The 14,920-nt window shown below is 38.4% G+C and overlaps 1 protein-coding gene across 10 annotated transcripts in view; it reads left to right on the top strand.

Annotated features, from left to right (window-relative positions):
* The first annotated feature begins 4,049 nt into the window (after positions 1–4,049).
* The window catches only part of FHIT (fragile histidine triad diadenosine triphosphatase), a 593,823-nt gene continuing 582,952 nt past the window's right edge, over positions 4,050–14,920 (top strand). For 8 of the 10 annotated variants that reach the window (XM_068409161.1, XM_068409159.1, XM_068409163.1 and 5 more), the window contains exon 1: positions 4,050–4,131. The gene's annotated coding sequence lies outside the window, so the exon portion shown is untranslated. The remainder of the gene's footprint in view (positions 4,132–14,920) is intronic. The other 2 variants (XM_068409157.1, XM_068409160.1) reach the window with 2 other exon arrangements.

Genomic DNA, 14,920 nt, shown 5'->3' with positions numbered 1-14,920 from the left:
GTAAAAGTAACATTATACTCTTAACGCTGTTTGTAGACTCATTCAGTCATGAGAGAGGTACAACACGTAACGTAAAGAGAGGCTGCAGTTCTGTGGTCAGCAGCTGCAGCTGCTGAGGTAGTGAAGAGGAAAGTTCATAAAAGGATGTGGTGCTCTTATTGAAAATACAGAATCATTTGTGGATGCCTTGTGGGTGCAGTCACGGGAAATGCACAGGGTGTAAACTCAGCAGACATCTGGTCATGACAAGCTACCAGAGAGGAATTAATGACTGGCTTCACAGAAGGGGCTGTTTTGGTTAGATGCAGTATCATTGTTACTCTGCCAAAAACATGAATACTGTTCCCGGTTTTGAGGAAAAGAGAAATGACTAATAGTGAGTTAGAAGAAACAGCCAATTGGTCTTAAAGAAGTAGTTGTTGAGTTGACCAGTGGATAATACATTGCAGCTTGAAGAAAATACTTAGAGCAAACCTGCATCACAGTAATAAAGAAGTAGCCATGAAAGTGAAACTGTATTAGTGACTAAAACCCATGTTCCTTAAAATAGTGGTAATCCAGCACAGTATATTCTCTGGATTCCATCTAAATAAAACCAACAAAAGGCAGCTTTAGGATTGAATACTAAAAAAAGAAAACAATGAAAACTTCTTACAAAAGTCCTGTGATGCTTTGTTGCCTTTCTGATGGCTATACACTGAGGTCTTTTCTCAGAGATGCTTGAGGGTGGTGAGTAATGTCATTTCACATAGAAAGAAGAAATAGACACACATTTTCAATCTCAGAACCCAGCAGAAACAGACCGTAAAAAGAATCACTTTGTTATATGAAGGATGACAAAACTGCAAGATTTTGATTTACTAATACCATTGTTGCTTCCTCAGAACTAGTGTTCCCAAGTCTTGGATACACAACAAATACTAAGGCAAAATGCAGAAGAAAGTTTGTTTGAAAATACACGCTATGTAACATCACGGCTCTAGGACTTGTAATTTAAGAAAAAAATAGTTTCATAGTGGAAACCACAGAACTCACTGAAAAATAAACTAGAATTCCCATGCACCACAGAGCCAGATAGACCCTCATGTACCACTTTGCAGATAAACCAGCTTTTATAAGGACTTGACTTACTGCAACCGTGAGATTGGCAAAGACAAAGGTTCATGCTCCTGATAGGGATTAGAAGGAGAAAAAATTTTGTTTCTGCATATGTACAAAGCAGCTCAGCATAAGGGAAAAAAGTGAACTGTCCCCAGGAAACAAATAAGCAAGAGTGAGCTAAAAGAATGTTTTCCTGGGATCTCTACCCGGCTTTTCTTGAAGAGGAGATTTCATGCTCAGTTGAATGTTAGAAGCAGATTACCTAGAAACACACTTCACTTTTGCTTATGTATTGCACTTGTTTTTCTCTGTTAATAACAGAATATTAAATCTATTTTTTTGGTAAGCAAAGGCTTCTGCTGTAGCAGTAGCCCACCTCTTCATGTGCTTTTTACATATTTTAGCAATTGCAAGTATTTACGTAACACATAATCTCTGGTTACAGACCAGAGATTGCAACGTTAGAAATGGAGAATTATGCCTAGAGCTATTCAAAGAGATTAGGATTTGCAGTTTGTTTTCAACACTGTTGAATAACATTCAGGGTTTTTTTTTCTTTTATTGGTTTTAAAACTTTCCGACATGTTTAAGCAGATTTTCTGATGTGCTGCTTTACTGAAGTCTCAATTCTTTCCAGCATATACTTCAGTATAGTGTTTGTTTTCACAGTATCACAAGCGTGTGGCTGGGACAACAAAAGAGTTTTAAATTTTTATCTTTGTTTGCAGAACTCAAAAGAGGGAATGTTTTTGAATACTATTTTAAAACACTGAGTAAACAAGGGACAAAACACATAAAAGGATAAATGAGCATATTTTCATGAGGGTGTGATGAGCACATCATGTCACACAGTACCCCTTGATTTGAATGGAGTTCCATCTGCAAATGGCAGTGAAACTGTCTATATAGAAGTCTGATGGTCTTTGCTTTTACTAGTGATATAGTCTCCTTAACAGTGAATGGCAGTAAAGCATGTCATGAAGGGAAAAGTAAGATCCTTACATGGTCAAATAACTTAAAGGCAGCAAGGTGATGCAGATGATTAGGCTGTTGAAGTAAAGAGACAGACTTCACTGTCTTCGTGTTCTTTAATGACAAATTGAGCCAATTTGGGGAAACAGAGTCGCTGCTATTTGCCTGCTGTACTATTATATATTAACTCAGTTCAGTGAGATCAATAAGACATGAGGAAAACTACCAAATCAGTGCAAGGTAATAAAGTCAATGCACAACTGTAATGTCATTAAAAACATTAGGACTTCAAGAAAGTACAAAGCAATCTTCAGAGTCAAAATGTACTACACAGAAATTAGCATTTGCAATGACCTGGTAATTTGAGGGAAAGGTCTGTCTGCCATCCAGGGTGTAATTACAGAAGATAATCATTCAGAAATATACAAATGTGACCCTGTGATGGCAAAATACTTCACTTGCACTAGATATGGGAATTGTACATGCTGTATTTGCTTTTGTAAACAAAATGAGTGCTCAGTATGTTTCTCAGGATCAAGTGGATATAGGAAGAGCAGCCAGTACTGGATTATCAATTGTATAATCCTAGAAGACAGGTGTATGCAATGTAAAAAGGGACATATCTGGGGTAGCTTTGCAGACAACTGACACAAGGGAGCTGTCACTGTGCACTGTCACAAAGGGCTGGCAAAATGCATAACAGCAGGGGAATTAATGCTGTCACTTCAGCATGGCGCGATTTTTGGGATTACGCAGGGGACTTTGCTGTATGAAAGTACAGATATTGAAGCATTAGCCACGGCAGTGGCATCAAAAGGCAATCTTGTCTCTCTCTTGGCATTAAGTAATAATGACACTCGATACCACATTCATGGATTGCTGACAATGTCTTCAGTATGATTGTACAAGATAAGCTATGATACTTGCAGTATTGGTCATTATTTGTGGCAGTGTTCATTAATACAGCAATAAGAAGAGTGCCTTCCATTAATTCTCCGTGGTACTGGCTCCAGCAAATACATTAAACCTGTTTTCCATTTGTTGTACTCATTTCCTTTAGAATAGAAAATAAAGTTTAAGGTTTGGGCTTGACTCTAAACATATCTGATTGCCTGAAGCACTGGAATAGTGTAGCCAGCCAGTCTAGGGAAGTTTGCAGCTCGGGGCCTGAGTACAAATCCACGGCCATGTTCAGGTTCAGAAAAAGTGATTGGGGACACACGAGGGACACGCAGGGCCCTCCAGCAGCGGAGGAGAGGAGCCAACTGGTGCAAAAGACCTTGTGTGACTCCAATACTAAACTGAGGAGCACCAACGTCCATGTCTGTGCCAGAGAATTCAACAGGGACATCACTACTGCCTGCACTGAGGCAGGGAGGGATAAAGTCTCACTGTCACTACATAGAAATTAAAAATTAAAGCCACCTGAGAGGAAAGGAAAGTTGATGGTAGTGTTGCAACTCTGTTTCCAGTGTGGGCCAAAAGCAGATACCTAGGCAGCAGTATAAGCTCAGGGGACACACTGTGACATGACTTCCCCTACTTGTAACAGTGTGACCTACTCGTAATGCTGAGTCAAGGGGGGCAGCCACGCAATTTGTGAGACTTTTCCCTACCAACTCGCTTCGGGCACAGCTGAACCCAGACACGGCTTTTACCACCCACGGCAGAGCCCCAGGTGTGCTCCTCACCTCACCAGCTGTAATTTGGCTCCAGAGGGCTCTAACCTGAGGCCACCTGAGGGGCGGCCACCGTAGCTAAGCTGCCGCTCTCCTCACGCGGGGGAGCGACCCTTCCTGCCCCGCTAACTGCTGAGGGAGAGGCGCGGCGCGAGGCGAGGCGGGAAAATCTGCGCCCAGCGCCCACCCGCGCCCTGAGCCAGCGGCCCCCGCCGCCCCCGCGCGCGCAGAGCGCGCACGCTCGCGGGCTGCCCCGGCGGCCATTACTTCAGTGGCGAACCCTCCTCCCGGCCCGCCCTCGGGTGCTGGAGGCCGGTGCCGGCGCTCCGCGGAACGCCCCTTTCCGCCGGCGCGCCGCATGCGTGTTAGGAGAGGGAGTGTAAGTTTCCATTTTGTGTTCTTTCTCCCCTCCCTCTCCCTCCTCGTGCTGCGGAGCTTTCCAGCGGGGAGGGGGCGGTGGCGGCCGCTGAGGAGAGCGGGGGGACGCGCCGTGCTGTCCGCCGCCGCCGGACTTCAGGGCCGGGCGGGCGCTGCCGCGCGCTGCCTGAGGCGGCTGCAGCCGGTGCCGCTTTCCGCTCCCTCAGCGCCCGCCGCGCTCGGGCAGCCGAGCCATCCGCCCCGCGCCGGGGCTGAGGCGGGCTCGCTGACCACTTCTTTCCCCTTTTCCTCCTGGCTGGATATTGAAAACCCGTTATGGGAGCGTTTCGCAGTTGTTTGTTTCATTTACCGGGACCGCTTGGCCATCTCCGCTCGCCTGGGGCTTGCGCCTGGCGGCGCGCGGGCAGCGGCACGCCCGGTGGCCGTGGTGGCATTTCCCCATGTCCGCGCACGCTTGGCTTCGGCCTCCCGGGGAGCAGCGGGGAGGGGGTAAACCCGCTTTCTGGGCAGAAGTGCGGTGGGTTAAACAAATTAATCTTCACGCTCCAGCAAAACCAAAGCAGTCATTGCAGCAGCCTGCCTGTGTTAGTATCACAGAGACTCTGGCCAATCACTTCAATTTAAATTTATGTATAATGTAGTAACACTTAAAATAATTTTAGGTGCATTACACACTTCGTCCAAGTGATCGATCTGGTGCTCTAATACCAGTTCGTAGGATTTTAGCTGAACCTGGGTAGACTGGGTGACAACACCATACACATAGCAAAGGTAGTTGTGTTTTTCTAAGGATAGCATGTGTCCAAGGAACAGGTTAATTTTGCAGATTCTTAATCAGTTACTTAAGAAATGAGTAAAGTCCTGTTCTTGGTTCTAGGCTAGAACTGAAAAAAATGTGACCTCAGGGATGTTCAGGTGAAAGTTGCTTTTGAGACAAAAAATAGCTTAGGCTTAAATTTTTTTGTGGGGTTTAATGTTGTTAAAAATCTTAAATGATAACATGCTTAAAAAGAAAAATACAAAGTTCAGTTCAAAGAATAATTGCACACAATATGACATCTGTAAGTAGTTTTCTGAGTAATTAATTTTCAAATGTTGGATGTTAGTGATTCAAATAAGGCATTCCAGAGCATGTGCTAAGATCTTGCTTACTTAAATTGAATCATTGAAGTGTCTAATGGAAAAATGGCATTGAATACTTTGCCTTTTTCCTCAGGGCAAGATGTCTCTTGTCTCCAATAAATAGTAGGCCTCCTGATTTCATAACCTGCTTTCCTATTTCCCCTCAAATTCATTTTTAGATATTCTGAGTAGTTTTACATCTTTGAATGACAGCAGAGTACCATTTCTGTCTTTAAAAGTTACTTCCTGTGTGCTGAAAAGAAATTCTGCACAGGCACCTTGTGTTTTTCCTGTGAACGTTAGGCATAGAGTGCTGGTAAAAGCTGAATTTAGTTCACTTGTCAATTCTGCCACTTACTATGAAACCTTTAGTTGTATTTCTTTCAGCTTGTTTATTTTTTTTCCCTTGCAAGATATTTGGGCAGAAATGTTGCTAGTTTCATTCAGTGTGAGCTGTTATGTTTCCAAGTATAGCACTTCTGATGCAAGTCCTAATTAAATCTCTTCAAAACATGCTGTTTGTTTAATTGGTATTATAGTCTTGAGAAAACTTAAAAGAATTAAGGGAGCAATATGTGAAAACTGTGGAGCCTACCTGTTTTCATTTACTTATTAAACAGTTTTTTTTAGTTGAGTCCATTTTTCAGATGTTTCTGTTCAGCTTCTTATGATTTTGTTACCTTTGTCGTGGTTTGTGTCTCAGACTCTGAGTGCAATGAGAAGAGTGTGTTAAACTAAGGCTGTAGTAATAGTCAGATACGTTAGTTTGACAGCCTTTCAGTTGTGTGTTTGCAGTTTCCATTGACTTCACCGGTGACCAAGTTAATATATTTACATGTTGGGAAAACTGGAGGATATATAGATGATATTGGAAGCAGTGGCTTGGGTCAATTCATATAACTTAATGTTGAGCACAGGATTATCCACTTGTCTTACATATTACAACTGTGTACGTACTTTATAGGATTTGCCTTTTTATAGTTACAATATGTAATCCTCTTGTTCATTTTTTCATCTGTCACACGAATCCTTTTGTGAATTTGCAGTAAATAGAATTGTTCGGTTTTGTACATTCAAAGTCATTCTTTCTTCCACAGTGTCTGCAGCTTCGTTTTTGTCAATTACGTTTATTTATGTAACTATGTATTTATAATTTTGCCTGTTTCTGCAAAAGTTAAAAATATTGCCACTTTTCAACCTTGTCAACTGATTTGTGTACACAATGTCATTAGCGTGTATATAAACAGCTTCAGACAAATTGGTAATATTTACTACACAGAGGCCCAAATGTTGATCTGTTAAGTCTACAAGAAAACTGTTGTGTCTATAGCTCAAATTATAGTACGGAAATGATTCCGATAATGCAAGTTGATTGTTTTCAAATAATTTGGTGCTATGTAGGCAGTTTTATTTTGTGCATTAAGTTTAATTGTTTTTAAGTGGATTGACCAGTATCATCTGTATTTTCGCCCTTTTTAAAATAATAGGTTAAATGCCTTGTTTACCTTGCTATAAATTCTTTGCGCTTATGTTTAAATTATTCGTACAGGGCTACATGTTTTTGTTGCTTTGTTATTTCCATAAGCTCTAGGGGAAGATGGACGCTTTAAAGGAGGTCTTAATAAATTATGTTCATTCTTCTTGTCTTTCTCTCCTAAACTAGTAATTTATCAAATAAGTGTCAGATATGTTTGGCACAATGTGTTCTCTGTGCGTTCTTGTAGTTTATAACTCATGTTTTCCAAGTGCAACGTTAAAATATGTATCTAAAGAGACTTCGAAAAAAAGTATAACCAAATGTGTGTTTGGTTTATTTGGTGATAAAATGCCTGCTGGGTTCCTTTGGGTGGTTGAGTCTGCATGAGGGAAATAAGATTATCTTTAAAGCTACGGGGTAATTCTGAATATCCATTGTAAATACTCAGTGTCAGAATTTGAAGCCTTTAACTTCTGAGTGTTTGTAAGTTTTTCTAGTGAAGTGGTTACCTCTTTACATAATAGCATGCACGCAAAGTAAGGATAAAATTGGGTTGTATGAGAAGCAGCTTCATAATGTTCAGCATTTAGTAAGCTTTGCTATTAGAAATGAAACTTATGTTAGTTAAACTTGATTCACACACTTTTTTTGGTTGTATCTGTAAGCTGGATCTAGTCCTCTTCATGAGTAACCCATTGCTTTCTATGTTGATGCAGTCTTATTGGTGAGTATGCAATTAAAATGTTATTTTTCTCTTAAAAGCCAATAAGTGACTCAGCTGGTGAAAGAGCTTCTGCAAAAGACCTTAATTAAGACTAATTCCCCTCTGCGCCCCAGTTTTCAAGGCAGTAGATATGTTAATTGTATTCCTACAAGAAACAGATTGGAGAGTTGTTGTTAAAAAGAGCACTCCTCTCCAAGTACTTAGATTGTGAGAAGGAATCCAGTACTACAAAAGGACCCTAAATGGAGGTTCAACAGAATGTAATCCCTCAGGGAGGTGTATCAGGGCCGGAGGGCTGAGGTTACCTTCAGAGAGGAGCCGGTATATAGATAGGTTCCTGCAGATGGTTCTGGTAAAAGGGTGGAAGAAAAGACTGGTTTTGAGTGTGCTGAACTCTATTTTGAAAAATACCATCCCACCCCCAAAAGTTGAAATCATTAACATAAGAAATCCTATAGCTAAACAGCACAGTGGGTTGAAGGCCTATTTTCTGTTTTACTTGTTTCCCCTGTCTTCAGCTGAAGTCCAAGAGAAACATTGCAAATTTCATGAATATTTTCATAGATATTCAGTTTTACTTACATTGATCTTTGGCTATTGTTGTGATATTCCACCAGAACAGTATATCATTGTGCTGAGGATTGGGACAGTAATCAGATGATTTATTAGCTACGTTTTAATAGAATTATTATCTGTACTCATCCAGAGAATTTGCTTTGATTGGCAAATGGAACATTAAGGAATCATCCTTGATTCTTAGTCTGGTTAAACTTTATCTTGAGGTGGTGTTGAAGAGGAGCTTGGTCAACATAGCAACTATTCAGATATAGGAAAACTAGCATTCTGGAGGCACATTTTGCAGTAATCAGATTATTATAATTGTTCACAGTATGTTACTGACATTTCTAAGGAAATGCTTTGTTGACCAGACTCCTTTTTACTGCAGTAATTAGAAATTTCTTTTTCCTCCCATCTTATTTCTTATATGTAGAGTGGTGTCACGGACTAAGTAGAGTTCAAAAAAGCAAGTTTTTGTAATGAATAGACAAAACAGCTAACACTATTTTTGAACTTATTTTTTCTTTGTTGACACTTTATCCTTGTTAAAGTCAGCTGCTGATACTGGACCTTTCCACTCCTACTTGCTTTTCCAGGTCTTATAAGATTACTTCAGCTTGCTTCTGCCAGGTGTTCTGTTTTAGTTACCAGGTTTCAGTTTCCTTGGAGCAGAAGACAGGCAAGATAGTGTTCTGATGTACAGTTCAAGTGAAATGTTCTCCTTGCAAATACTTGTAATTAAGACCAAGGAGTACAGAATGTATGTTTTAAAATACTTAAGGTAAAAGTAAATTGGAGCACTGACTCCTGTAAAAAAAAAGAAGAAGAGTTTGGGAGTATGAATAGCTGTATAAATAGTGGTGTATGCTTGTTGGCCCTGGTGCTGCTCTTCTGACAGGAATCCCAAGGTTACAGTTTATGCTTGCTTTATACATACACAGCACAGAAATGGTGATTGTGTTGGAAAGATTCAGAGTACTGATTTGTCTTCATGTAAGTGAAAGCTTTTGAACAGTAATGTGTTTGGTAGTATTGTCTTCTTCAGAACAGCCACAGATCCCTTGGGTCTTAGAAAAACTGCACAGGAAAACACAGTTCTGTCACACTAAAAAAAACCCACCAAAACCAAAAACAAAAAACAAAAACAAAAAAAAAACAAACCAACCACAAACCAAAGGAAATGTGTAGCTCCATATGCTCAATATGTAGCTCCATAGCAGGATCAAGCATTGGTATTTGCTGAAAATCAAATAGATTGTCATGAGCAGAAGCCCCTGGTAGTTTTTGCTTTCTGTTCCTTCTTAGAAGGAACTTGGAAAGGTTGGGCATATTTTAATGGTCAACAGTGCATAGATGGGCAAAATGTGTACTTTGGGCAGATCATGCCTAGCAAGGTGATGATTAATGATTCAAGATAGGTCATTGATAGCTAGTACCTGGTTTTCCTATGTTAAAAAAACAGGTATGCTGTGCTTCCTTTGGGGATAAAGGGTTACATTCCTTTGTGCCATGAGAAACAAGGGTATCTTTGGATGGTAGAGAGGTTTGGGTAATGCCAAATCTGATTCTTCAAAAACAAACCCTCAATCTCAAACATTTAAAATTACAGTAGAAATTTTCAAAATTATGTAGTCCTCCTAAAGGCCTCCACTTTTTGGAAGTGGTGTGGTTATTCTAGTAGTAAACTTGAAAAATGATAAATAGGCCTTGGTTAAAGAGCTGTTTTTAACCTTGTGAGCAACACTAAAGAAAGTGTTGTAATTGTGAGACGTAAAGAAACATTTTGATTTTAATCGGAATGTGTGCTTTTCCTCTCATCAATTCTCGCTGCAATACTGAATATTCCCAGTATAGCTCATCAGATTTGCAGTGTAATTGAACCAACTCAGCAACTGCATTTATCAACTTCACATTTCTACATACTCCAAAGTACAGTTTTTCTGTATTGGCACTGCAGTGCTGCCTGTTACTTTATCAAAATAATGCTGTGGCTTAGTGCATGAATGGTCAAAAACATTTATATTAATTCTTCTGAACATAAACGTTTATTAGCATTTGCACAGATTTGGCAAGGTCTTAAATTGCTAAAAATGTGATGTGTCTGGTAGGTATTGGCCTTGGAAGGCATTCTGTTGTTTAGAAATCGTTGCACAGTGACTTGTTGGAATAGTTTACATGTCATTTAATTTGATTTCAAAACTTTCTGAAATGTTAAAGAATAAGGCTTTAAATTGGCACAGTGCTGACATTTGGCACTAAATACACATATGATTTGTCCTGTTCAATGGTATTATGCAAATACTGAAAATTAAGTACCTTCTAAACTCTTTTGCTGGATTTGTGTACAAGTCTTAACTGAGAACTAAGAGATAATGAAAGCATGTTACAAAGCGCTAAGTAACGTACAAGGCTCAAATTTGCATTTAGCTTGTATTAAGACTGGGAATCAGTGTTCTGTTAATAAAAACAATATAACGATTCCCTGAACTGAGAGGACCTAAAGTATTTCATAGTCTGTTTGGATTTGGAAATAGCTTGTAAATGGCATTAATGCATTATTTTTCTAAATGGTCACTAAAGTGGTTCTGTATTTTATATTTTTTCCTGTTGTCAGTATTTTGTTCTTTTTGATGCTGTACCTGATTCTTACCACCTTCTTGATGTTCCACTTTCAAAAAAAAATTAATTTTATATACTTGAGATGAAAGTATATGGCATTGAGATGCCATGATCTTTGGCATCTCAATGCATCAAAACCAGTAGCTTCATTACATGCTTATTTAATATACAGTAGCAGAGCAACCAAGCTGACAGTCTTTAGATCCCTATGTGAAAGGTCTTTGAAATTACACTTGCAGAGAAATGTATGTCTCCTTTTTATTTCTTGTGCTGGGACATCTCCTAATGATTTCAGGCTTTCAGTCTCTTTAGTGCGTGTTGTGTTATTAAATATTTAAGCATTATATGGTTGTGATGAATACTGTTTCAGAATAGCAGAATTCTGTTCATTGCAGAGAAGTTTTCAGGTCAAATTTGGCTTTAAAACATTCAAGTTTAGAAGGATGTGGGGGAAGGACAGAAGGGAGCTTGCCTAAATCTAAAGTTTATAAATATCTTCAGTCATATTTTTTATTAGGTAGATCTTTTGCTGATGAAAATGTCTAGTCTTGTTTAAAATATGATTAGGTTCGTGTATTTATGGAAAAAACAAAATACAGACAAGCACATCTCGAATGAAGAGCTAATAGTCTACACAATATTTCAATTGAAAATTTTACGACCATAGACTTCAGACTCCATTGCTATGCAAGCTTTCACATAAGTTGTATTTAAATTATCATAAAACTACAGTGATGTTATTGTTTTGAGATGTTGATTGTCACTGTTGTGCCTGTTTGCATGTTGCTGCATGCAGATTGTCAACTAATATTTTTGTTCAGTTATTACAGACTTGCGTAAGAGTAGCCATTTGCCTATTAAAAACTCTGATATTATTTATAGTTATTTAATAATTATTTGAATAATAAATTATTATAAATGTATTTACCATAAGTTGTCCTACTGAGTACCGAATTGGAAGAGGAAGGGTATTCTTGGCAGTTGGACTGTAGCAATTAAATAGTTCGGTGTGGGATGGTAAGTAGTTACTGGTCTGTAACTGTAACAAAAATCAGGATTTATCTTTGCAGTTGTTACAGAAGAGAATCCTAGGTGCAGGATTTAAAGCAGGAAAGATTTAGTGGTGTTTGGACATTGACGCAAAGCAGTGCAAAGAATCCTAATGTGTTTTTTGTTTGGAACTCAGGATACAAGTCGAGGTACTCTAACATTAGACAAAGTAGTGCATTTTAGTATAGCTATTTTAATGGGCGTAGTCAAACAAAAATGGCTTTCTTAGGAAAACAAGTATTTTTTTAAGGATTTTTGTGCCTAAAGATGTAGACAAGTGCTTTAAAATTTGAAAAGAAAATATCAAAGTAGAAAGAGGTTTTATTCTGTGTTTGGCAGCTGTGTTTTTCTAGTGAGCTTTTGAGGTACATTTAGCATGTATGTGAGCATTCTTTGTACATTGGAAATATGAATACGAAGGCAGCATTGGAAAAGAGAAAATCATCCTACATTATTCCTTGAATGTTTTCTGTTTATTATCTTAGCTAATTCTCAGTTTTGTGTGTTGAGACTGTATGATGGGACTACCAATAATATTTTCCAATGTTGTGAGAAACCACCTATTGTAGAGCTGTTTAATTCACAAATATTTTTGGACTATACTACCTTATGAAAACATGTGATGGAAACTTAGATACTTTGGGGCTGATGATGACCAGATGATACTATATCCTTTTCCTCTAAGTGTCAGAGTTTGAAATCACATTTTAATCATTCAAATGATAAGAATATGTTTGAGACTGCTTTTGCCAGACCAAATGTGTTGCTGGTATGATACCAGCATCTGGAAGGATATAGCCATACAGGCAATTAAAGTGACTGTCAGTTTTGATGCTGTGCTAGCATGGATTGAGTCCATGCAGAAACCACTGCAGTAATGTCAAAGTAAAGGGTGGGAAAGGTAGCTTAATAATGGGAGTGAACTACACCTGTACTTATAAGACTAATTTCTTGCTATGTAGATGCAAGAAATACTGAGCTAGTGCTTGAGTCTAGAGATACCGGGGTCTGTATAGAGGTACTTGTGTAATCATTTAATTGAGAAATGATTAAAAAGTTTCTAAACTGTCTGCTAACTGTCAGCGTAAGCACTACTGCTTTTTTTAGGACAGTTAGTTTTATGAGATTCAGCCACTACGAGAAGAAGGATTTATTAACAGAAGATTTCATTCCTTTTTTAAATTTATTTTATGTTTAATAGCATAACCAGCTCAGGGAATTCCAGATCAAGCAACTCCATTCAGCTGCTGGTTTCCTTGCCCACGTGTAATACATTTGTTATCCTGGTACAGCTGTTTCTTGGATTGTGTGGTGGGTCAGACCAATGGAGACATCTGAGCAAATTGGCTATAGAAAAAGGGGTTGTTTTTGACCTTGACAAACTTGGGAAGTTCATTGTTCCAAGTCATTGTGCAGCCTACAGACAGTTGCTCACAGGAGCTTATGCAAGATCTGGAGAGAGAAGTGGCAGTTGCTTTAGGTGGAAGAATTGCTAGCCTTACCACCCAGAAACTTGTGCTTGGAAACATGGGGTAACTGAGAGTGCCTCATCCTCTGAACTAGATTTACACTGCAGTAGTCTAGACAAAGTGTTGTTTTATTTGTACATTGGCCCAGCTGAGGTGAAAAGGAACAATTTCTAAACAGCCTTTTCATGCTAGCCATATCTGTACAAATGCTTCCGTAAGTTCAACAGATCCATTTAAACCAGTTTGATTGTGATCCAGAGTGGACTAGGTAATAATTTGTATATTACTGGATTTCTCTGTTGAAAGGTGGCTGCTGCTTCTTAGCTCTTAATGACAACGGAATGCTTACAGTCAATTTTAGAGATAAGCTGAATGCTGTCGTTTCTTTGCAGATACTGATTACAGCTTTCCAGCCATACAGGCACTGCATCAAAACTGGATTTATTCAATATTAACACCAAACTGGGATGTGGCCATGTTGTAATGGATCAGCAGCTGAGTTGCGTTACTGTGTAGAGAAGTATTGGCATAAAAGTATACATTAAAAAAGTCATCTATTGGCATAAAAATATTGTACAGAAGTTCAGCATAAAAATATATTTTATTAGTGTGTATTATGGACAGGTCATAAAAGCTCTGCATTGTAAATTTAACTAGTCAGAGCATGGATAAATCATTGGCCTGCCTTGTTAGTAGATCAACAGAGTTTTTCTTGGATATGCTTTCTGAATCTTTTTTCCCTATATACCTTTAGCAGCCAGCATAGTATATATATTGAAAAGTTTTTAAAAAATTTGAAATAAACACTGCCTTAAAACCTATTGCTTGAATCACATGTGGCTATAAATATTTGATGTTACTAGGAGAAACTTCTTACTTTAAACTTTGTTTGACAGTTTAGGAGAACTTAGTATGAAGTTAAATTAGAGTGAATGCATATACAGTGAAGTCTCTTCCCCCCGCCCTGGTTAAGATGGGTGTTGCTGCTTAACAGATGTTGCTGTTGGTGTCATTTCCTATTGAAAACAATGAAACGTGAAATTGTCCATTTTGATTTTTAAGGATGTTAGAAAAAAATCTTGAAAGCTGTAGTTGAAAAAAAAAAAGAAAAGCAATTTTAACTAATAATCAGATAAAGACTCTTGTTTCTTCAGTCTAAATGTTTCAAAATTTGTTAAAAAAAAAAAGTATTGAAGAAAAAAGAGCGGTTTTTGACTGAACAAGCTTTCCCTTAAAGTTCAGTTCAATGGAACATTGCATCTCTTTGCATCTTCTTATGGAAACATTCTTTTTCCTTTAATAATGTGAATGATTGAACAAATATTTTTTTCTACTAGGCTCATGAGCATTCCATAGATTGGAGCTTTCCTAGGTGGAAACTGTAGTAATTGGTGATACATGTAGGCTTTCTTTTCCTACCTCAAACAAAATAAAACTGGAATTTACATTACAGCAGAGTGATAACTTCCAGTTCATGTTAGTAAATTGTAATGCAATAACATAGTCATAAGTTACTTCAATACTTATTAACAATTTTTTCAGTTCATTTTAAATTACTTTCAGTGTCTGGAAAATTGGGCCTTACTCAAGTTTCAGTTTCTCTAATGTACATTTCCAAGTGCTGGGTCCTGTATGACTGTTTGCAAGGTCAGAATGCTTTATGCTCATAAGTATTATGAGGGTAGTGGTCGTTCTACAAGGAAACAGCCAATGTATAAAATTCATTTGAGCCATACATAGTTACAGATTCATGCAGTTAACAGTATTTACT

Source organism: Nyctibius grandis, chromosome 10 (genome assembly GCF_013368605.1).
Source record: "Nyctibius grandis isolate bNycGra1 chromosome 10, bNycGra1.pri, whole genome shotgun sequence".
NCBI classification, from domain to species: domain Eukaryota; kingdom Metazoa; phylum Chordata; class Aves; order Nyctibiiformes; family Nyctibiidae; genus Nyctibius; species Nyctibius grandis.
This window is presented reverse-complemented; position numbering and strand designations above follow the sequence as displayed.